The 24693-nt window shown below is 39.2% G+C and overlaps 1 pseudogene; it reads right to left on the reverse strand.

Annotated features, from left to right (window-relative positions):
- Window positions 1-4813: 4813 nt before the first annotated feature.
- LOC124993652 (alpha-ketoglutarate dehydrogenase component 4-like) overlaps window positions 4814-24693 on the reverse strand; it is a 45947-nt pseudogene continuing 26067 nt past the window's right edge.

The raw sequence follows: 24693 nt of genomic DNA on the forward strand, positions 1-24693 counted from the left end.
ATTTATCCTTTCTGTTAGAACCAGTTAATGCTGCTTCCCTGACAATAATTCTCAAGACAGGTTAATAGGTGTGTGCTTGCTAGATTTCTGTCAAATGGCTTGAATGTGCATTTCTGTCTGCCTTTTCTCAACAAGATTAATGGTTCCCAAAATTCAGAGGTGAGCAGGTCTGACTACTGATAGTAACATGGCAGTGCATTGTTTTTCTACCCAAATTGGCATGACCTTTTTTACATTTTTATTAAAAATTTCATTGTCGAATGCCTTGTTTGTGTACCCTTCAACAATACTGGGAAAAGATTTCCTTGAACTGTAGTGCAAAGTAGTTCCTAGTGATGGGATCAAAAGTGAGGAATATTTTATCCACTTGTTTTATGACCTATTTTTTTGCCACCCTAAAAATCTGCTCAAAGCTGACTTAGATCCTTTTAGTTGGAAGGTCTCTTAAGAGCCATCTAGCTCACCCCTTTTAATTCTGTGTGGAAAGAGACAAACCCCAGGGAAGCTGAAGGACATTTGTCCACATGGGTCTATAAACTACAAGAGAGATGGGGCCATTCTCCATCACCTCTTCCTCATAGGGAACACTTGTGCTCAGCATTCTGAGGCAGTGAAGGACAATAGTAGTGTGGCTTAATCTGGTCAACATTTGGATAGTTTCCTTTGTAAGTTGATGAGATCCTATTAGTTTTATTTTATTTTGAGAGGAGTAAATCTTATTTTAAAACCGTTATGTGAATCACCATCTTGTTTGTTTAAAACTTTGAAACAATGGTATACACTAGCAAAGAAGATATTATAGCAGCCCAGCCCACTCCATTCTTTCGGGGTGTAGTAGTGATTATAAAACAAAACATGGGGGGCTTTTCTTACAATTCTCAGTATGTGTATACTTTCTGGTTCCTAAGTCCAAATACTAAAATTTTTAAACAATATTGTAACCAAATACTTTGATCACCAACTTTTCTTTTAAAGTAGTCCTTTTGTCACTAAGTCTATGATTTCCCTGGGTTTGACATATTAAATATTCTCAAAGATGTTATACATATACTTTTTTGAAAACCGATTCTCATGAATTAAAGTAGCTGAGTTCCTTGTGTTTGTCCCACTTACTAAAGTACCTGGCACAAAATGCACCAAAACCTAGAGCAGCAGTTCTATGTAAATGTTCATGAGTTTGTATTGTTAATATAATTGTTGATGTAACGTACAAAACTGCTCCCCTGACCTTTCCAGTGCAGCCATTTTCCCGGCCTCCCAACTACTGTCAATCTGTGAACATCCTAGCTAGCTATTGGTTCATCAGTCAGCTTGCAAGTATCCTTCTCCGTTATTGGTCCCCTGTTAGCCCCGCGGAATTCAACTGCCATCTTTCCTCTCTTGCTTTTCTCTCCTCCTGACTCTTTCTCCTCCTCTTTCCACTCTCTCTAGTGGTGCCCTTTCTCTTTCCTTTCTCTTTTCCTCTCATTTTCTCTCTTACCCTGCAGGGAGACACTCTGTTTGCTTAATAAACTCCCTTATGTGATTTCCTGTGTCCCGCATGGTTTCCGTGGGATTCCTTATAGTTGATCTACACATAATTTATGCAATACTGAATGTAGAGATTGAGTTATCAATTAAAAAATGATCTAAAAAAAAGAATTTAATCCAAGTCTTTCAAATATAATGTGGAAATCAGAAATCACAGGCCTTGATATTTCATTGGTCTTGTAGAAATTTAATCGTTAATAATATTGTATAGAAAATCTTATAAAGTAAAATATGCTGCAGTGGCATTACCATATCAGTAAAGATGAGGAAGGTGAGAAGGTTGGAGAACATTAATGTACCAATAAGCTTTGGAGCACAAAGGACAAAAGGCAACACCATGTAGATGAAGGTCTTGTTTAATTTGAATCTGTTCCATCTTATTATGTTGTTGAAAGTAACTTAAATTTCTGTCTTTTTGCTTTACTAAGAAATGTAAGAGGCCAAGAGTGTGATGGCGCATGCCTGTAATCCCAGTGATTTGGGAGACTAACACAGGAGGATTGCAAGTTTGAGGTCATTGTGGGCAGTTTAGGGAGACACTGTTTCAAAAATTTTTTTTAAAAGGTGGGAGTGGGCTGAGATGTAGCTCAGTGATAGAGCCTCCCCAGTTTAATCCTCAGTACCACAAAAAAAGAAAGAAAGAAAGAACGAATGAAAGATAATAAAGAAAGAAGAGAGAGAAAGAAAAGAAAATCTTTCCCTAATAGTTTAATAGTTAGATGTTAATTACTGTAAAATAATATACTTTTTTCAAATTATGGTCCAGGGCAGAAACCTTTTGTATTACATCTTTACTAATTTTTTTTCTGAGAAGAAATTAGCTTTCTTGATAAAATACTTATTTCTTGATAAAATACTTTGCTTGATAAATATTTTAGTGATTGGGAGCCTAATTATTTTCTCACAAAATAATTTTCTCAGAGTTATTTCCTATTAAAATCCTGATTCATTTGAACTTCCTGAATTTCCTACACCACTTATGGATGCAGCAAATTATTATTGCTTTAGTGAAATGTTTATTATTACAAAATGTAAAATTATATGTTCAACTGTGGAATTCTAATAGCTGCTGTCTTAAAATGGTTAGTTCTTATAAATTTCTTTGCTAATGTTAGGGCTTAGGAAATGATATCTCAGGGCTGGGGATATAGCTCAGTGTTAGAACACTTGCTTAGCATACTTGAGGCCCTGAGTTTGGTCTACCAAAAAAAGAAAATAATACCCCAAGTACAGTGCTTTTGGCATGCTGAGTACTTTGAATGAAAAGCATTGGAAGTTTCTCAGAAACAAAGTTTTTTGTGACCTTCTCTTGCCCTTCTTTCCCCTGCTTCTCCCCCAAAGCAGGCCATGGAAAATGAAAAAATTCCTCTTCCTCAGGGTGCATCACAGACACCAGAAGCCCTTTCCCCTGAAGACATTCACAAAGCCTGGAAACATTACTCTAACCTCCCTCTGCCTTTCTGTGTAAGAACTAGCCTTAAAGAAACTCTAATCTACCTTACCTGATAGTAGTAGATCACAAGGCCCTCATTCCAGAAGGGGTCCGGCCCGAGACCAGGGAGGGAGGACTGCCACAAGAGAAGGCCAAGAAGAATCTGAACAGCAGGCTTGGCTGGGTTTCCTCTTTGAGTCTCTTACCGTTAGATTATACCCTTTTTGTGCAATCACATTTCTGCACAGCTGTCCATTTTTCATTGAATCAAAGCCTAAAAATGGACAGCTTTTCCTGGGTCTCTGAGTCTTTGTTTCCAAGGGCTTCTGTGTCACATAAAACTTTGATTTAGTAATTCTGTTACGTTGTTCTCTCGTTATCCTGTCCTTTGTTATAGGAGCCTAATCCTTATGATGAGGAGGAGAGGTCTCATCCCCTTCTGCCCCTATGCTATAAATTGTTAAGATTTACAAATTGTAAGGGTTTGTTGGGATTTATAAATTGTTAGTTTACACTGGGCAAAAGTTTTAACTACCTCTTCGACAGACTTTTATATCAACATTTGTTTATCAGTAGTTTGCTGTACAAAGAAGAGATTAAGTGGAGTAAGATCCAAGACACAGTTTTACCTGAGATTGGCAGAAGGCGGAGAGGTGGATGACATATCAATGAAATACTAAAGATGAAAACCAATGTGGGGCTGGGACTCAGTGAGAGTGCCTGCCTAGCATGTGTGAGGCACAGGGTTCGATTTTCAGCACCACATATAAATAATAAAATAAAGGTCTATTGACATCTAAAAAAATATTTAAAAAATTTAAAAAAAAAAGAAAGAAAACCAATGTGGAGGATCACGGTGGGGAGAGGCAGGAGGCCACGCTACTGCAGCGGGTTGAGGTCATCAGGATCTGGGCCAGAAGCAGTGACTTTGACTCTGAACCATTTCTGAACTTGGTCATGGCTGTAGGTTGTCATCTCTGCATCACAATTAGCATTCCTGCCCTGCTTTCCAGTAAAGGGCGCTGCCAGCCAGTCAGTTGCTCAATCCAGAAGTCATGCTTTTTTCTTATTTCCAAATCCAATCCGGAAGACAGTTCTGCCTTTGCTTGTTGAAAAGTACTATGTGTCACTTGTTTTTCATGAAGCAGTGATCTTGTGTGAACATAAATTAGATGGTGTTCTACCACTGAATAAATTCCATTAATATAGTCCCACTGCTTTAAGAAAAGCAAACAAACAAACAAACAAGCATCCAAACCTCTCACCATGGGCTACAGGGCCTTGCATTTTCAGTCTTTGCCTCACTCTCCAAACTCATCCTATGACATTTTCCCCCTTAATGCAATCTGTGTCCTCGCCTCATCTGGATCCAATGAGGCAGGCCAAGTTCTTCCCCACCTGACCCTGGGCACTGTATGTTCTTTCAGTCAGGAATGGTCCTTCCCAGATTCTTCTTCTTTTTTCTTTTTCTTTTTCTTTTCTTTTCCTTTCCTTTCCTTTCCTTTCCTCTTTCTTTCTTTCTTTCTTTTTTTTTTTTTTTGGTACTGAGGATTGAACTTAGAGGCACTTGACCACTGAGCTGCATTCCCAGACCTGTTTTATATTTTATTTAGAGACAGAGTCTCACTGAGTTGCTTGGCACCTTGCTTTTGCTGAGGCTAGCTTTGAACTCACCATCCTCTTGTCTCAGCCTCTAAACTGCTGGAATTATAGGCATGCACCACAGTGCCAGGCTTTTTTTTTTCCCCCAGAATATTTATTAAGGTTAATGTACAATTTTTTGATTTGCCTTGGAAGTCCTTTATTGTAAAGACAATTCTTTTGTCTGATGACAAACAGTAGCCACAGTGATTAATCTGGACCTCCATGTTGGATAAATTTCATTTCTTCTTGAGATACAGGTTTCCTTCTGTATTTCTGAGGTAATGTTTCTGCAGTGTCTGGTGGACCCTGAGTGAATTTGGTGATTTACTCCCCTTAGAATGCAATGAAATTACAGGTGAGCGAGAGGGCAGCCCCGCTGATCTCAAACTTCTGTTACACTGAGTTCAGGATTGTCTCTCCTGTCAGGGAATCTTACTAATGGAGTATGTGACTTGACTACCTGAATGACCCTGCTGGCAGCTGCCATTTTGCTGCCCCCATGACGCCCCCAAGAAGGGGCAGCTTCCAGGCTCTAGATTCTTTTTATCCATCATAGCCCAGCAGAAATATCACATGCTAAGCAGGTCCACCTATTTATTAGGTCATCTTTTTGTTAGTGACACTATTCACAAGCTGTGCTATTATTTCAGTTATTTTTATATTCTTTGTTGCCTGGAATAACTGTTATATTCTCAGAGCCCAGGGCCTAGAACCTAGAACAGCACTTGACAGCAGACAATCAGTAAGTATCTATGAAATGAATAAATAACTGCCTATTTACTTGTCTGTCTTCTACATTGGATTGTAAATGTGGGGGGGAAGGAGTCCTGGCTCCCCCCCAGCATTGTTACCCTGGTGTCTGACACAATGTTCTAGCACTTTGGTAAATGCTCAGTAGGTATTGATTGGATGAAGGCACCCACTCAAGCTCTCCATCTGGAATGGATTATGGTCTAGCCAACAGAATCGTTTTCTAATATGGAAAGTGGGAGTTATGTGTCTCAAGGGGCCCCTGGAAGAGGATGGTGATAGAGCAGATGACATAGAGAAATGAGGCTCTAGCTCCTAATAATCTGCTTTAACTGGAGAAGCTCTTAATTGTCTGATAAACTGTGGTTCTATATAAAAGTAAGTTAAGCAGTTGGCAGTTCCTCAATTTTTAAAAAGTAAACCCATTGATTTAGACTAAGCCCTGTGCCAGCTTTTTTTTTTTTTTTTTTTTCCCAGATGAGGATTCTGAAGCCAAGAGAGGGATGAAGAGTTTTGCTCAAGTTCACATATAGTCAGTGGCAAAGCTGGGCTGAAGTCCAGGTCAGCTGACTCCCTGTTCTGTATTCATCTCATGTGTTACTCTCAGGTCTGTCCAGAGGACAACAGGTGATGAACCACAACCTCAGGATGTGGCTAAGAGAAAAGTCTGGTTTTGTGTGTACTATGGGGCAGAAGGACAACTGTCCTTCCGGATTGATTTTTGAGCATAAATAGACTCCCACTGGACTCAAACAACCCCTTTGTCAATCAACCAGCACTAGAGGTTGGGCACTTCCTGAGCAGAGCCCTGAGCCGCTGCTCCCACGAGCAGATTCATGTGAGCTTGGTGGGAAGTTCCAGTGAATAACATAAGCACATCTGAGAATTAACAGACCAGAAAGTGGTGACCATTGTCCCATAGGTAGGATCCTGCTGGGGAATTCTGAGGTAAGACAATGATCTCAGCTCTGCTGGCTCTAACTTTCAAAAGGAACTGATGAATATATTAAAAGCAAGTTGTTCTTAACTGGTGAGTCGAATTTGCTTATAGGTCAGCTGTACAGAATTGGCATTTCTGAAATGCCATCCATGTGGGGACTTCTAGGCCAGCTCTCCAAGCCCACTTAACCCACAAGGGACCTGTCTTATGCAGGAAATGTCATCACTGAGTAAACACGCTGCTGTTGCTTGTTTCCCCTCCATGTTCAGAAGGATCTTACAGTTCACAGAGGAAGCTGAACACATGAAAAGTGCCTACAGTTATCACGAGAAATAGCATGAGTTGGGGAAAATACTTGAGAGAGGAGGTGGTAGAGCTGGGCTTGAAGAAAGATGAACTGTTTCTCTTTAAACAGTTTTCAAAAATTTAGCAGTTTATTGAGGTATGATTGACACAACAAATTGTGCCTATTTAAAATGTTTAATTTGATAACTTTTGATATGTGTATGTGTACATGTGTATTTACACATTTATAATACCACAATCCTTACTAAAATTTCTCCATGTGCTTTTATAAATCCCCTCCAATACCTCTCCACACTCCCCATCCCTTAGCAAATGCTAATCTACTTTCTGACACTCTGTCCATCTTTTTTTTTTTTTTTTTTTTTTTTTTTTTTTTTTTGCGGTACTGGGGATTGAACTCAGGGCCTTGTGCTCGTGAGGCAAGCATTTTACCAGCTGAGCCATATCTCCAGTCCTCACTCTGTCCATCTTATATAAGTGGAATCATACTGTTTGTCCTCTTTTTTTATGGCTTCTTTTACTGGACATAATAATTTTAAGATTCATTCATGTTGTTGTGTGTATTCATAATTCATTCCTTTATTGTGTTGAGTAGTATTTCATTGAACAGATATACAACCGACTGTTCACCAGACAAGACTTTATGTGATTTTATTTCTTGGATAAATATCTGAGAGTGGAGTGACTGGGTTATATGGTAGGTATCTGTTTGCATTTTAGAGAAATTTCCTCCTTCTTTCTTTCCTTCCTTGCACAGGGGATAGAACCCATGCTAGTCAAGTACTCTACCGCTGAGCTCCACCCTCCACTCCCCAATTTTTTTTGTTATATCTTTCTTCTTTGCAAAAGCTTAATGCAGTGGTTTTCAAATTGCCCTCAGGGACTTTAAAGAGCTCCCTAGGGCTGGAGGAAAAGGGTAAGAAATGGGGAAAGGAGAAATAGTAGTCAGCCAAAGGGGCTTTGCTTTAAAACCAGAGTGGAATGGCTTGTGGGGAGGGCAGAGACACTGGATGTCCCCGAATTCCTACAGGAGGCACTCTATTCTTACAAAATAATTTTCTTATTATCTCTTCATGGTAGAAAATGAAACCTTGTGAGTTGGGTAGGCTGGCTTCTCACCTTGAACAAAATGTTTTGTTCTGCATTCAGAGGAAGGAGAGACAGTGCAGCTAGGTGGGTGGCAGGAGGGCCAGAGGGTACGCTGGAAGACCCTATGACTCCAGGCCCGGGAGTTGACTGAACATGCTAACTGCTTGAGGAAATTATTTTTTTCTTTTTTGAGTGGGGTTAAGGTTGGCCCTGAGGTTCATGCCTGAAATGACATGGAGCAAACCAGAGTGAAGACAAGGGAACCAAAAGACTGAACCCTCAGAACTCAGCCAAACTCTGTGGTGGCTCACACACAGGGTTTCCTTCCCTAAGCTCAGGAAGGTAGCCTACCTAGATCTCTGTGCCAGGTAGTTCCTAGTTCCTGTTTGGGATACAAAGGTTTTGGGATTCGGTATGAGAATTTGTGTTCCTTTCTCAAATTCTGAAGCATAGTTTATGCGTGTGAAAATGCAGAGTATAAGGTCAATACTATGTGCCTAAGTTTTGGCAGCTGTTTACACCATATAATAAGTTGTAGTGTATTTCCCACATCCCAGGAAGATGCTTCAGAACCCTTCCCGTTCACTACGATCTACTCAACCACTAGTTTTCTCTACTTTAAAGCGTTGTGTAAATGGAATTATACTCTCACGTAGGTACTTTCTGATGCTCAGCATAACCATTTTGATTCATCCTCATTGGGATTTATCAAAATGTGTGTGTTTTTTTAAATGCTATGTAGTGTTCCTGGGTGGGAACATAATATGTTTTGTCAATCTCCTACTGATGGGCATTTGGGTTATTTCCATTTTTTGTGGCAATTTTGAATAAACCTGCTATGAAATCATTTCTCCTTGGTGTATACCCAGCAGTGGAAACCCTGGTATATAGAAAAGGTGCATGTTTAACGTTGTTAGTGTAAGATATGGAAAACGACAGACCCCAAAATGGTGTGGCAGAGGGAGTGAGGAAGAGGGCAACACACTGAGAACATTGATTCTTTCCTAGTGAAGGGACAATCCCTAGAAAGGAAGCAAACGTAATCTAGTGACAAGACAGTCCCTGGGAAGGAAACATCCATCAAGCCTAGAATGGCAGTCTCTGGGAGGAAGCCAAAGCATTGATCCTTCCCCAAATAAATCTTTTCCCAGTGACAGTACAATGGGACCTGGGAGGGAAAGAGATAAGCACTGAACACTGACCCCAGACCCTCCACTCTTCTCCAAGAAAAAATATTGCGCTGGTAAAAACAAGTTTCAAATTCTCACAAACCTGTTTCCTGAGTGCCTTGACACACTCTGTCAATAATTAAGTCACCTCTCGGTACAACATATAAAAGCAGACTCCCCCTTTTGGCCAGTGACTCATTTTCCATCAGGAAAGTGGGTCCATCAGAGGCATGGCTCCACTGCTGAATTAAGGCTGTGCTGATCCGTGAAGTCTGCACCAGCTTTGTCATTTTGTGCTAACAATTAGAAACTGTCAACCCAATGTGACTGTACCATTTTTAACTCCATTAACAAATGCTGAGTTGTGTTGTTCATCCTCCTCAACACTTGGTATTGTCAGTCTGTTTTTTTTTTTTTTTTTTTTTTTTTGGAACTGGAGGTCAAATCCAGGGCTTTGCAAATGTGAGCCAGGTGCTTTGCCACTGAGTTACATCCCAGCCTGGTCAGTCTTTTTGATTTTAGCCATTCTTGTGAGTATATAGTGTCTCACTATGGTTTTAATTTGCATTTCCCTGGTGAGTAATAATTTTCAGCACCTTTCATGTGTTCATTGACTATTTGGATCTTTTCTTTTACAGAGTGGCCATTCAAGTCTTTGGCCTGCTTCCTTCTTTTTCTGTGCAGTCAGTCCCTCATAGCCACAGGTTCCTTCTCCACAGATTAAACAACCACAGATTGAAAAATATTCAGGAAAAAAATTTCTTCTATAGTAAACATTTTTGGAGTCCTTATTCCATAAACAATGCAGTGTATAACTATTTACATAGCATTTGCATCATATTAGGCATTATCAGAAATCCAGAGATGATTTAAAGTGTGTGGAAGGGTGTGTTTAGGTTGCTGAAGTCATATGTGAACACTACAAAATCTTATATAAGCACCAGCAGATTTTGGCATCCTGAGGGGTCCTGGAACCAATTTCCTGATGATACAGAGGGGTGACTGTACTATTGAAAAGTTCTGTATGTATTCTAGGTATTAGTTCTTCTTTGTGTGTGTGTGTACGTGTGTGTGTGCTACAGTTTAGATCTTGAATGTTCTCCCAAAAGCACATGTGTTGAAGACTTGGTATCCACCCCACAGAGCAACTAGGAGAAGTGGAACCATTAGGAGGTAGGGCCTAGTGGAAAGAAGTTAGGTTATTGGGGGAATGCTCTTGAAGGGGATATTGGGATCCTGGCACCTTCTCTTCTCTTTGTTTCCTAGCTCCCATGAGGTGAACATCCTCCTCCACCATGTGCTTCCACCATGAAGTACTGTGCCATAGGCCGAAAGCAGCAGGGCCAAATGACCATAATCCCTGAAACCATAAGCCAAAACAAACCTTTCCTCCTTTTAAGTTGATTACCTCAGGCATTTTATCACAGTGACAGAAAGCTGACTAACACAACATGTGTATATAATGTTTTCTTTCAGGCTTGTGGCTTGCCTTTTCACTTTTGTAATGGATTTTTCAATGAGGGAAACTATCTAATTTTGGAGTTAGAGAATATCATACTAAATGAAAGAAGCTAAACCCCAAAAACCAAAGGTCAAATATTTTCTCCGATATGTGGAAATTAATTCACAATAAAGAGCAGGTGGATAGGGAAGAATAGAGTTACTTTATATTAGGTAGAGGGGAGTGAAGGGAGGGGAAGGGGAATGGGAGAAGGAATGAAAGTAGAGTAAAACAGACATTATTACCTCATCTTCATGTATGACTGCATGACTGATGTGATTCTGCAATATGTGTAACCAGAAAAATGAGAGATTACACTCTATTTATGTATGATCTATCAAAATGTATAAATGCATTCTACTGTCATGTACAACTAATTAGAACAAATAAAATGAAAAAAATTTTTAAAAAGAAAATATCTATTTTGATGAAGTCCACTTTTTCCTTCATGATCAGTGCCTAGGACATGTTTTAAAGATACTTGCCAACTTGGGGATTAGCTCAGTAGTAAAGTGCTTACCTAGCATGTTTGAGTCCCCAGGTTCAATCCCCAGTACCACACATACACATGCACATACACACATACATACACATGAAATTGCCTTCCCTTTACATTTAAATACATGACCTATCTTGAATTTATTTCTATATGGTGTGTATGCTGTGATGTGGGACTAGTGGAGTCTCAAGTACTTTTTTTTCTTTTCCTTACAGATAATTAGTTGCTCCAACATTACTTACTGAAAAATGCAAAGCAAAACAAAATATTTTCTTTCACATTGAGTTTTATCAATGCTTTTGTTAAAAATTAACTGTGTAAGTATAGGTCTGGGTACCATTAATTCTCTTCTCTTTCCCCTGCCAGGGCCTGAGAAGCCAAGAGAAAGGGGGAAAAAGAAGCAAATTTCAGGAAACCTAGACCCAGAATAAGGCATGTGGAAGGAAATTTCATATAGTTGCTACATTTGTCCTTCCCTGGCACCCAAGAATAACATCGCCATTGTGGATATAGTTCTTTTATGAGTGAAGGCATTAAGTTCCAGGCTTGTAAGCGGGTGTAGATTTGGGACTGCTGAAGACAGAGTTGCAAGGCTGTCAGATTTCTATCTTCCCACTTCCCTCAGGTGTCACCAAGCTCATCTATTAACAGTGATGCTTAGGAAAGAATCTGCAAGTGTTTCACAACATGGCACGAATGAAAAATCTCATGGATATTTATATTTTGACTGGAGTAAGTGCTTTGCAGTGAAGAAATACAATGGTGAAAATTTGGCATGAGGTGAGTAAATATGATTTGGGAAGCAAGTTTGTATTAATTGCTCTGAGTAGGTGATCACCTCACCTTTTTTTTTTCATGTAGAGTAGGTGTTTCCTTGATTCAAAAACTTGTTCTGACTTTGTTAAACCACAGGCATCTAATTCTACTTTCACATACTCCAAGGAGCCGCCTCTATTCATTTCCACATTCTAAAGTTGGCAAATATGTCAATTTAGAAGTTTTTGAACAAGGGAGGAGGTAGTTTTATAATGTGGGAAAACAATGTTGGATTAAAGAGTTCTAGAGAAGTTCTGAGAAGATTTGAAAGTTTAACAAAAAATATATTCAATTATTCCCAGATATTTCTATTTATTACATTTTCTCTTGATTACCCTGTTCAAACATACAATTTAGAAATTGGTATGTACATTAAATCTTGTTAAAAGATTCTCCTTCACTGAGCTCATAGTTATTTTTCTTAAAATATAATATACCCATGAACTTATATCTCTTAACCAACCACATCTTAATGAGTTCATGGCATTTAGTCACTTGGAATTTCTTGGACAGTCTTTTGACTTTTATGACCATGGGAAATTCTTGAAACTGCAAGAAAAACCTTTCCATTGTAGAAAATAGCAAAGATCATAGTCAAGGCAAGACAAAGAAAAAAAATTTTCTGACTGCAAAGGACTCTGGGTTTTGTTAGGGTTGCCAGTAATGGGCAGGGAGTGAGACTCCAAAGAACTCCCCCAAAGTGAGTTAAGAGTCTCTGTGGGGCTGGGGTCATAGTACAGCGCTTGCCTAGCATGTGTGAGGCACTGGGTTTGATCCTCAGCACCACATGAAAATAAATAAATAAAATAAAGGTATTGTGTCCATTTATGACTAAAAAAATAATAATAATTAAAAAAGAGTCTCTGTAAACTAGAGGTTAGGACCTTGCAGTGAGTTTGGGGTGGAGATGTACTAGCGGGAGGAAGGCTGGGATGAGGATGTCAGGAGGTCAGGAGGTCATTTATCTCACAAGGTGTGAGACTTGGCTAAATTCAGTGAGGCATAAGTAAAGGTGCTGAGACCAAAAATAAGGCTGACAGTTAAAGCCAAGAAGTCTTGGGGCTGTGTCCCAGACAAGGGATGGGTCCCAAAAGGGAAGGGAACGGAAACATAGTTGGGAAATATGTAGAAGTAAGGTATCAAACACATTTTTCAAGAGTAAAAATTCCAATGACCCGTAACTTTTCTTCCTTTGAAGTATGAAAGCTGTAAGAATCAAAATGAAGTCACTCTTGGCAAACCCTAAACAAAGAAATACACAAAGCTGTGAGGCTATGAAGGAAGGGATCTTGTGCCTATGCCCAATAAAAAGAATTATTCACCAAAGACTTTGCCAGAACCACAACCTTGCACAAAGGCCACTGCAACCTCACCCAGAAATACTTCTGCAGGGAGGTCTGTCCAACAACTGCCTGTCTAACCCTGACTGACACCACCCTTGATATTGATCCTTATAGCCAAGGATTATTGTTTCAAAATAACTTATACAATCCTCTCCATTTTGCCTTTTAAAACACCCTCTTGCCCAAACCTCCTTGGATACACTTGAAGTTTACTATGACATTCCCACAGCAAAACTACTACCTTTTTAACCTTTGGAGAATCTCTGTTTGTTATTTAGTTGGCATGAGCGTAGCAGCAATTATTTTCCTTCTCCTCTCCACAGGACAAAGGAACCTGTGGTTATTAACAATGCCACTGGCTTTGGGGCGCTCTGAAAATAAGGCAGAGGTGCTTCTATGAGCTCAGGAGCCATTCAGACAGCTCAGTAGCCTGATCTGTGAACTGAGTTGTGTTTTTGCTCTTCAAGGGAAGATGGAAGGAGTCTACCCAGTCAGGATACTCATCAAGCAACCTGACAATACAGAAACTGACAGAGTCAATTTTTATGACTAATAAAAAAAGCCAGGGTGGAGTAAAGTAATATTATGCAACATTGTTGCTCCTGTTCCTAAGAAGAAAATTCTGCCAGACACACACAGTGTGTCATAGGCACCGCCCAGCATGGTTTTGTGTCAGCTTACGCCCTAGGAGGAATGGGCCAAACACTATGTGTGAACATAGGGTGAAATCTCTCTCAAGGCTGCTTCTTTTTTTTTTTTTTTTGGTGGTTGTGGGGGTGGGTACCAGGGATTGAACTCAGAAGCACTCAACCACTGAGCCACATCCCCAGCCCTATTTTGTATTTTAGTTAGAGACAGGGTCTCACTGAGTTGCTGAGCACCTGACTTTTGCTGAGGCTGCCTTTGAACTTGCGATCCTCCTTGCTCAGCCTCCCGAGTCACTGGGATTACAGGTGTGCGCCCTCATGCCCTCATTTATCAAGTCTTCTTGATAAATGTTCATTTATGAGTTTGGTTTTGACATGGATCAAGTATATTGCTGGGTGAACTTAGAAGTGCTCTGTTAATGTGGTCTGGGGACTACCTGCACCAGAAATATCTGGGACTCTAGTTCAGTGAACAGTCCTGAACCCCATCCCAGGTTTATTAAATTATTTCTTAAGAGTAGGCTCTAGAATCTGCATTTCAAAAAAAAAAAAAAAAAAAAAAAAACAACAACAACAAAAAACAAAAAGCCTCCTCTTGGTGATTCTTATGTGCATTAAATTTGGAAGCCCGTAGCTTGAAATGTTCGTGTCCTAAGCTTATAGAGGCAGCAGAGAGGTGAGAAGGTAGAAACCTGGAAGACCAGTCTATTGAGAGGTGGAAGCCATTTCTACAAGGAGAAAACATATGAAAGAAGTCCATGGGAAGTGCTGAAGCAGATGTTGGCAATATGTTCTATTCGTGCTGCGGCAGACGAGAGTAGATTCTGGGTTTATGCTGTGGTACATCCAGCACATATGTACCATTAGTGCGCTGGTCACTGAAGTGTTTGTCCTAGCCCAATGCCCTGCTCCCAATCCTAGCTGAGGATTCTGTAGGCAGGTGGAGCTGTGTAATCAACAGGGGACAGACGGTGGCAACAGGACCATCACTTTTGTCAATCAAAATCCAAGCTATCCCCCATAAATATGTACAATTATTATATGTCAATTAAAAGAAAATAAATTACATTTTTAAAGATGCAAGTTAGTCAATATTTCTCCACAACCTATAGAGTGCTATTACCTTCTGTGTTGTTTCTATTTTAACCTTCTGATCTTCCTTTGTCTCTACACTGACCCAACCACCTGGGGAGGAGTGAAGACAGAATTAAATTTTATAACTTCTCTCATTTCGTATCCATTGTTCTTTGGAAATATTGCATTGCTATAGAAGGCCTTCTAAAGACTGGTGTAGAGTATTAACAACTCAGACCTTACACTGCAAGGAATAAAGGAAGTCTTGGCATAACACTTCTGAGAAGCTGGAAGCCTCCAACTTGAAATCAATCTCACAGAAACCCAGGGGCAATATTGCCAGGAATTGCTCAAACTTGCCAACAGCTGAGATTTCACAAGGCCTTTTGAATTCACCCTTCTTTGCTGTTGTCACAGGTACCATTCCCTCATCACCCCCTGACTGGCTTATTGCTCATGCCTCTAAGCTGGGCCCCATCTTTCTAGTTCCTCCTGAAAGTCAAACTCATTCTCATACACTTAAAAAAAAAGATGTTGCCTTATATCTTGGGAACTTCCTGCCATCTATCAAATCCATTCTAAATTCTAAGAATAGCACTCAAGCATTTAAGGGTCGTCCTCTCAGATTCGCTTTTACTTCCATCCCCTTACTCATACAATGCCCCTCAGCAGGAAAGTCACTCTTCTTTCTCTCCATCAATCTACATCTAGTCCTGCTTTCAAAAATCATACCACCCAGAGCCTTTTCTGGTTCCCCTCAGCTCTTGGTTTGCACTACCTAGTCCTGGTACTCATGTTACATGTATGCTTTCTGTTTATCTTCTCACGATCTGATTGCAATCTCCTCCTTGGCAGAGACTGTTGTCTTAGCTGTGAACTATCATATCTGCTAGCTTATCAAGCATGTTGTATTGTATCTCCTAAATTATCAAACACAACAGCTGCTCAAACAATATATGAGCAAGTTCCTAGACCTCACAACTTTCTTTTTTTTTTTCTCTTAAATTCATTGTACACAAATGGGGTACAACTTTCATTTCTTTAGCTGTACACGATTTGGAGTCACGTTTGTGTAATCAAACATGTACACAGGGTAATGATGTTTGTCTCATTAGACCTCACGGCTTTCATACGGGAGAAAGTGACAGCTACCCCATTTAGACTTCTGGAGTCCTTGGAAGGCCACTGGGGGAGCATGTCAAGGTCAAGTTTTCCATTTTACAGTTGAAGAAATGGAATCAGTTGAGGTTCACAGTGCTTGTTAATTAAAAGACTGAAAACTGGACTTAGCTACAAGTTTAAATGGTCTTTTCTTAAAAATACAAAATAAAGGAAACACACTGGGTAGCCAGGAGTTCAAGGCTATGTTCCCTGAAGAACATCTGGACTCCAGGCTCTCTGCATGCTGGCCAAGGGCTGGTGTAGATGCTTTGGCAGTTCCATCTAGTCATCCTTAAGGGAGGTGTTAGTTACCCGTCTACTATTGCGAATTTAAGCCTACAGCCGGGTAGTATGATCCAAGCCAGTTCAGTTACAGGGCTGCTAGGTTGCACAACTCCAGGGCATTATTTGCATTGTATTAAAAAATGGATCTCAAGATTGTTGGATGTCTTTCCGAAGGAAACTTAGTTGTTTTTTGAGTAAAAGAGATGTGAAAAAGCAAGAAGAGCCTGTGTTTAGCATTCACGAGGCCCTGGCTTTAATTCTCAGTACACACAGAGAGAAAGAGAACTTTTATGTGATAGATTTAAATCCATCACTCTTCTTAAGAAAGGGCTTGCTGCAGGTGAATAGCACAGTAGTTAACAGCACGGGTTTTGGAGTTGAAGATGGCTGAGTTCAAGGTTCTGTGTGACCATGAAACCCTGGGCAAGTTATTTCACCTTTCACAGCACTGGTTTCCTGGTCTGTAAAATGGAAATAAAAATATCTACAGAGTTGTGAAAATTATGTGAAAAATGTACATATTGATTCATAAAATGTACATATGGTGGCATATATATATATATTTGCAGAAATTGACAGTAGTCATATTTTCATTTCTAGATACTTTGAAACTGTAGCAGCCATTCTCACATTTTGTATCCTCAGTGCATCTTGAAGGATCTAGAAATGCAAAGAAAACTGGAGTAAGATAGGATGGAGGAATGTATTTGAAATTTTGAATTAATTTGAAAATTTGAAATTGATGAGATAAAAAATGTCTCCTTATAACAAAACCAGCTTAAAATCTATCTAAGTACTTTTTCCTTCTTTAATAGGAAATGTGCTCTTTAGAGGCCATGTTGGCACTCTCTCTGTTGCAGGGTCTTCTTCTGAAGGACTCCTCATCTCCCCACACTTCTTATTGTCCTCCTTCCACGTCCTAAGTCACACATTCTCCACTCTTCCCTCTAGTCATCACCAGCTCTTGTCAGTTACATCAGCTCCATCCCCTTCTCTTTTTTTTCAGTATTTATATGTTTATATTTTATTTGATTTTTCAAGGTAATTTTGATCATAAGTTATAGTGCCATTATATTTTCAAAAAATGAGGAAATTGAGGTGGAGAAGGTTTAAGAATCATTTCTGGATAAGCCAGATAATTGGGCAACATTCATGTATCCAAACCAATGGTATTAAAAAAAAAAAGTCAGCGGAAGCTAAAGAAAATAAGTAAATATTTACTTTTTGTAAATACCAGGTTGGTCTCATTTGACTTTCATGTGTGGTGTGTAACAGGAAGTGGAACAATTTACTTTGTGTTAAAGACTATTATATAACCTTAAAGAATTAAGCACTTCCTCCCCCAAATGTGTCAAGTTAGGGATAGTGCAGAGAAATAAGCAACTAGACACAAGTCATCACTGGGAAAGAAATTCTGGAAACTGGTAAAGCCTTTCCATCTTTTTTAGATGAGATATTGAAAAAGTAGCTCCATCCCCTTCTTTCAGTCTGTCCTGCACGTTCAGGCTAGAGTTCTCTCTCCCTTGAATAAAAACAAGAGCTTCCCCTGGTCTCCCCCTTCAGCCACACCCCTCCCCATTTCATTCTTCACACAACAGCCAAATATTCCTTCTAAAAAGCAAATCCAATCATATCATTTCCTAAATTAAAATGCTTCAATAGCTTTCCATTATCCTTGGGATATAGTTCTCACTCTTTAATGCAGCCACAAACCCCTTCTGATTTGGCTCCTGTCAAGTTCTTCTGGGGTCTTTCCTCTTGCCTCTTGCTCATGCTAGAGATTCCCTGTGCTTCCATTTGCCTGGTGGGTGCTTCCTTATCTTCAGGCCTATTACTGGCTGAATTGTGTCCCCCAAAGTCCTCACCCCGAGTGCCTCAGGATGTGACTGTATTTGGAGGCAGGATCTTTAAAGAGGCAATTAAATTGAAATGAGACCATTAGGGTGGACCTTAATCCAACAGGACTGACGTCCACATAAGAAGAGGGAATCAGGGCACTCATACACAGGGGGAGACCATGTGAAGACACAGGGGATAGACGGGGTGACCAGCCAAGGAGAGGCTGCAGAAGAAACCAACCCTGCAACACCTTGATCTCTGGCTGCCAGCCTCCAGAATTGTCAGAAAGTAAGTTTCTGCTGTTTAAGCCACCCAGTCTGTGGTACTTTGTTGTGGCAGCTTTAGTAGACTAGTGCATAGTCTGAGTGGGATGTCATTTCCCTTGGGGCACGTCCCACATGCCCCAATGTCTGTGTGTTTCTGTGGCATATGCCGGTAGCACTTTGTAATTGTAATTGCTTATTATAGCTTTTACCACAGTGTGTTGGAATTGTTATTTTGCTTTTCTCAATTTTTGGTTGTTTATTTTTCAAGTTTTTTCCCCTCTTATCTCTATTAACAGCACAGTTAAATCTCATTAATTATTGTCACAGGAGAGACTGTGTCTGTTTTGTTCACCGTATCATCCGCAGTGCACAGCATGGTGTCTCACGTCTCCCAGGAAACCCATAGAGATGAATGAATCAATGGACGAATTGAGGGTGGTCAAAATCCTAAAGGTTAAATTAAGGTTAAGCAAAAGTCAGCTAAACTTAGGAACCCAGGGTGTTTTTCCGAAGTTCCGGTTAAGAAAAAAAAAAAAAAAAAAACAGCCAGGTTACAATTATAAATTGCAGAAGCAACCCCCTTTGCTATTCTGGTTACATGGCAACTCCCCCACCCCGCCCCAACCAACAGAAGATAGTAACACTGGATGGGCACAAACCAATTTATAACTCCAAGTGGAGCTAAAGAAAGCTGACTACAACATCTGAAGATAAGGTGGTTCTAAGTAAAATCAAGCCCAAATTCAGCAATAACAGGAGAATTTTTAAGTCTCACATTCCTAATTCTTGACCAGTTATGCCTGGGACCAGAACCACTTTCTTTTCTTTTCTTTTCTTTTTTTTAAATACTGAGTTTATTTAAAGAATAGTAAATGCAAATGGCTTTTAATCATGTTTAAAAGTGCTAACAATCTGAATGAAAGATATACAAATTAAAACTATGCCAGTTGGACACATCAAGATGAAAATACCTGATAATGTGTTGTACTAATAAATGGGGAGGGCAACCAGGGAGGATTATATATTGATACAAGTTCTCTGGAGGACAATATAGCAATACCAATCCAGTGTTAATGTGTCATGTTCTTTTCACCTAGCAATTCCACTTCTATAAATTTAATTCCCTAAACTCATATATATACAAAAAGGTACATATAATTTTTTTATTTAAATTTTTTTAATTTTTACAGACTGCATTTTGACTCATTGTACACAAATGGGGTACAACTTTTCATTTCTATGGTTATACACGATATAGATTCACACCATTTATGGCATTATAAATATACATAGGGTAATACTGTCTGTCTCATTCTACTATTTTTCCTTCCTCCATCCCATTTTCCTGTACACCATCCAAAATTCCTTCATTCTTTTCTCCCACCCTCCACCTCCCCCCCCGCCCCTCGCCCACATTATGTATTGCCATCCACTTATCAGAGAAAACATTTGGCCTTTGGTGTTTTGGGCTTGGCCTATTTCACTTAGCATGATATTTTCCAACTTCATCCATTACCCAGCAAATGCCATAATTGTATTCTTCTTTATGGTTGAGTAATATTCCATTATGTATATATACCACCGTTTATTTATCCATTCATCAATTGAAGGGCATCTTAGTTGGTTCCATCATTTAGCTATTGAGAATTAGCAGCTATGAACACTGATGTGGCTGCATCACTGCAGTATGCTGATTTTAAGTTCTTTGGGCATAAACCGAGGAGTGTGATAGCTGGTCAAATGGTGGGTTCATTCCAAGTTTTCTGAGGAATCTCCCTACTGCTTTCCAGAGTGGCTGCACCATTTTGAACTCCGCCAGCAATGTATGAGTGTGCCTTTTTCCCTATATTCACATCAACACCTATTATTGCTTGTGTTCTTGATAATAGCCATTCTAATTGAAGTTAGATTAAATTTTAGGGAGTTTTTATTTGCATTTCTCTAATTACTAGAGACGATGAGCACTATTTCATGTATTTGTTGATCATCTGTATATCTTTTTCTTGGAAGTGTCTGCCTAGTTCCTTAGCCCATTTATTGATTGGGTTTTTTGTATTTTTGGTGTAAAGTTTTTAAAGTTCTTTATAAACTTTGGAGATTAGTGCTCTGTCTGAAGTGTGTATGGAAAAGACTTTCTTCCACTGTGTAGGCTCCCTTTTCAAATTATTGATTTTGTTTACTGAGAAAAAGTTTTTTAGGTTGAATCTATCCCATTTATTGAGTCTTTTATTTCTTGCACTATGGGGGTCTTGTTAAGGAAGTCTGGTTCCAAGCCAATGTGATGGAGATTTTGGCCTACTTTTTCTTCTATTTGGTGAAGGGTCTCAGAACTAATTCCTAGATCCTTGATCCATTTTGAGTTGAGTTTTGTACAGGGTGAGAGATAGGGGTTTAATTTCATTTTACTGCATATGGATTTCCAGTTTTGCCATCACCACTTGTTGAAAAGGCTATCTTTTCTCCATTGTAAGTTTTTGGCATCTTTGTCTAGTATGAGATAACTATACTTATGTGGGTATATCTCCATGTCTTCTATCCTGTACCATTGGTCCACCTGTCTATTTTGGTGCCAATACCATGCCATTTTTGTTACTATTGCTCTATAGTGAGTTTAGGTCTGGTATTGTGATACCTCCTGCATCACTCTTCCTGCCCAGGATTGGTTTGGCTATTCTGGGTCTTTTGTTCTTTCAGGTGAATATCATGATTGCTTTCTCTATTTCTATGAGAAATGTCATTGGGATTTTAATTGGAATTGCATTAAATCTGTATAGTGCTTTTGGAAGTATGGTCATTTTGATAATATTAATTCTGCCTATCCAAGAACATGGGAGATCTTTCCATCTTCTAAGGTCTTCTTCAATTTCTTTCTTTAATATTCTGTAGTTTTCATTGTAGAGATCTTTCATCTCTTTGGTTAGCTTGATTTCCAAGTATTTTATTTTTTTTTGAGGCTGTTGTGAATGGAGTTGTTTTCCTCATTTCCCTTTCAGATGTTTCATTGCTTATGAATAAAAATGCTTTAGATTTATGCATGTTGATTTTATATCCTGCTATTTTGATGAATTCATTTATTATGTATAGAAATTTTCCGGTGGAGTTTTTTGGATCCTCTAAATAGAGAATCATGTCATTGATACCGCCGTTTACTGGTGACGAGTTCTGCTTCTTCTAATGTTGAAGATTAAGCACTAGAGAAGCACGCCAAGGCAAGCATATTAAGCAGGTTTTATTTAAAGGTAATAATACAGACTTCTCCCGGCAGGAAGAAGGGGGCCATGGCTGATGTTCTAAAGTCCCAAGAAGTGAGCACACCCTGCATCTTTTATAGGTTAAAGTCTCTTTTGTTCTCCAGTTCTCTCCCCCCTTATCTCTCTCTCCTTTCTGCCTACATGACTAGGCCCGGTTTTGCATAAGTGAGAAGCCAAGGGCAGGGGGAGGGCCAAGGTGATTCAGGCAGGTAAGGGCCAGGGGGCATTAATTAGCAGCTCCTTGTTTGCAGTCCTTGATAAAGGCAGGTAAATTTGGTAATCAATGGGCTCCGGAGATCTTTGATATTCCATTCTTCCAGGGGCAGTCTCCAACTTCCAAAGGCAGATGGCTTCATGGCTTCATTTCCTCGAATTGACCCGATTTTCTATTTCTACACTAACTACCTGTCCTTAATTCTGGCTTCATTCCCCCCTTTAGCTATAGGAACTCCTAACTGCTTTAAGGAAAAGGGGGCGTCGGTCGTTCTGGCTGCTTCGAAGCTGAAAGGGGGCAGCGAGGGGTAAAGCAGTTTGGAGTTCCTTTTTAAAAATCGGGTCAATCGAGGGGTCCAAGGTAGAAGTCTGGTTGGGGAAGAGCAGGTTGTAAAGTCATCTGGGGGTGGGTGCTTCTATGATAGAAGAACAAAAAGACATGAGTACTGAAATGAGATTAGTACAAAGTAAATGTTGCAGCATCTGGAACATGCCACTGAGTATCATGAAAATGACAGAAGTCAATCTCTCACCAGGCGGTGGAAGAACTGAGAAATTGTTCCCATAACTAGGCCTAGCAAAGGCTGGAAAGGACAAGGCCTTTATTTGGGAACTTTAACATTGTCCAGGTTATCAGGAATGTAAACACAACATTTAACTCTTAATGTCATAGATGTCCCCAGAAAATATAGTTAAGCTACTTAATGCCATTTGATTCTTGTAAAATATCCCTTTATTGGTATAACCTGTGTTTAGTAGAGATCTCTATACTTCCGTTACTTAGGGCTAGATAATCATACGAGCAAACATAGATTAAGTCTACCTGTGTAGCTTAGGAAGGTCTGCAGACCTTAAACTGACTAAAAACTTCTGGCAGTTTCTCTTGAGAGTTTTCAGGCACATTTGCTGAAAGGATCTTTTATTTGTAGCTTCCAGTCTCTATTCTAGTGGGCTAATACAAGTGTACATCTTAAGTTACATTTAACTATTATTTCTTTTAAATGCCCAAGAATGGCTATATTTTGGTTTTAACTGTTTTGCTGGGTGTCTAAGATCAAGCTGGTCAAATTGACCTGGTTCCTGTCTTGTTAAAGAGTCAGCTGAGTTCCCACAGGGGCCACTTGTAGAGAACTTAAGAACAGCTTCTTAGCTCCACCAGTGCCATTGGTTAGGTAGGGTCTCCTTGATGAGGTGACTTCCTTTGGAAGCATTAAGGGATGTCTCCCTTTTTCCATGACCCTCCTCTGCAGCAGATGCACTGAGTGATTTTTTCATCCTCTAGTCTCAACAATCTCCTTGATCAGGAGGTTGTGTGACCCAGAGTTGCAGCACTCCTTAGAGAAGTCCTCTTATTCCCTGGGTTCAGGCTGACTGAGGGCAAAACTTCCAAATACTGGTCTATCTTGCCTTCTGTATTTAATTCCAATCTCTAAATTTGATCTTAGTCATCCAGCAAGCCAGTCTCGCCAGTCATAAAGTAAGAGTACTGGGCTTTAAATTCAATGTCCATTAACTTCGCAGTTATTTACCCTTTTATCTAACTGGAGTCTGCATTAGTACTGGAAGTTACTACTATCTGTTCTGGTATTTGTTACCACTATCTGTTAGGTGATGGCTTATTATCACAAGTTACCTAGGTTGCGTGTTCTTGAAGCAGCTACTTCTGCAAAACATTAACAGGTAACAGTTTTACAAAATGAAATTAGCAAGAGTAAAAATATATTCTGCTTGTATAATAGCTATCTTGAATTTTGACTGAGAACCACATTATATTTCCTATATGAGATCATAGTAATTTTACAACAAAAACCAATCTTTTGACTATAACTTTAAATAAGCTGAAGTCTGACTAACAAATAAATAAGCTGGAGTCACTCTAACATGCAGTAAGGTTGGAGGCAGAGCCTTATCTCAGGTAAGGCGTGGCTCTTTACAGATCTTAAGTGTTCTAATTCTGATGTTGATCTTTGCTTCCTCCTTAAATATCATGAAGTAGTCTACATATACTGTTTCCTCAGTCTATATAAACTTTATAATTAACACAATTTAACATTGTATGTAAAACATGAATCAAAGAAAGGCTGAGAGAGCTTTCAACTTTCCTTTCATATGTCAAAGTGGCAAAATGTTTTCATGTTTCAGAATATTAACCTTTAAACAAGTCAGGCTCTAACTTTTATTAATACATTTACATTTGAAATTCTTTTTCTCAGTGTAAAAAGTAACCAATTTTGCATATACCCTATTGATAACAGGTCCTATAATAGAACATTAAATGATAGAAATTAATCCCCAATAAAATTTACTCTTTATAAGCTTAAAATTACCATTACAGACAAGTTTAATCTGGAGAATAGCAGCTGGATAAATTCCCTGCTTTAAAACTTGTATACCTGAAAAATATGAACACATTTAATATACAACTAGTGACCATTTCACAATTACCTTGACACTTTTATCTTACAAATTTAGTTTTTAAAGAAAAATGTAGACTCTGTAACACAGTATAATACTCTAACAGTTGTTTAACCATAATTGTATAAACCCCAATTTTTAAGACTAATTGTTCTAAAGAAAAAAACTTAATAGACACAAAGAGTAAATTAGTGCTTCTAAGAAATCCTTGCCATTTAACCATGTCATTTTACCATATAGATTAAACTTTGGTTTATATCAGAACATTAGTATTTCACTTTAGGAAAAACCTTAAATAGCTTTAGCTGTTTCACATACATACAACCAACTTAGTTACACGCAAACTTGTTGAAACTTGCCCTTTACGTACACAGACTTTCTTAGCACTTACTTAGACCCTCATGTATTTCATCACACAAGCACTTTCTTACCCAGAAACTTTTCCTTTTTCCTTTTACTAAATATATTTCCATACCCAGAACCTTTTATTTTCTCTTTCCTATTCGTTGACCCCTTTTTGTTC

This window comes from Sciurus carolinensis, chromosome 9 (genome assembly GCF_902686445.1).
Source record: "Sciurus carolinensis chromosome 9, mSciCar1.2, whole genome shotgun sequence".
NCBI lineage: Eukaryota > Metazoa > Chordata > Mammalia > Rodentia > Sciuridae > Sciurus > Sciurus carolinensis.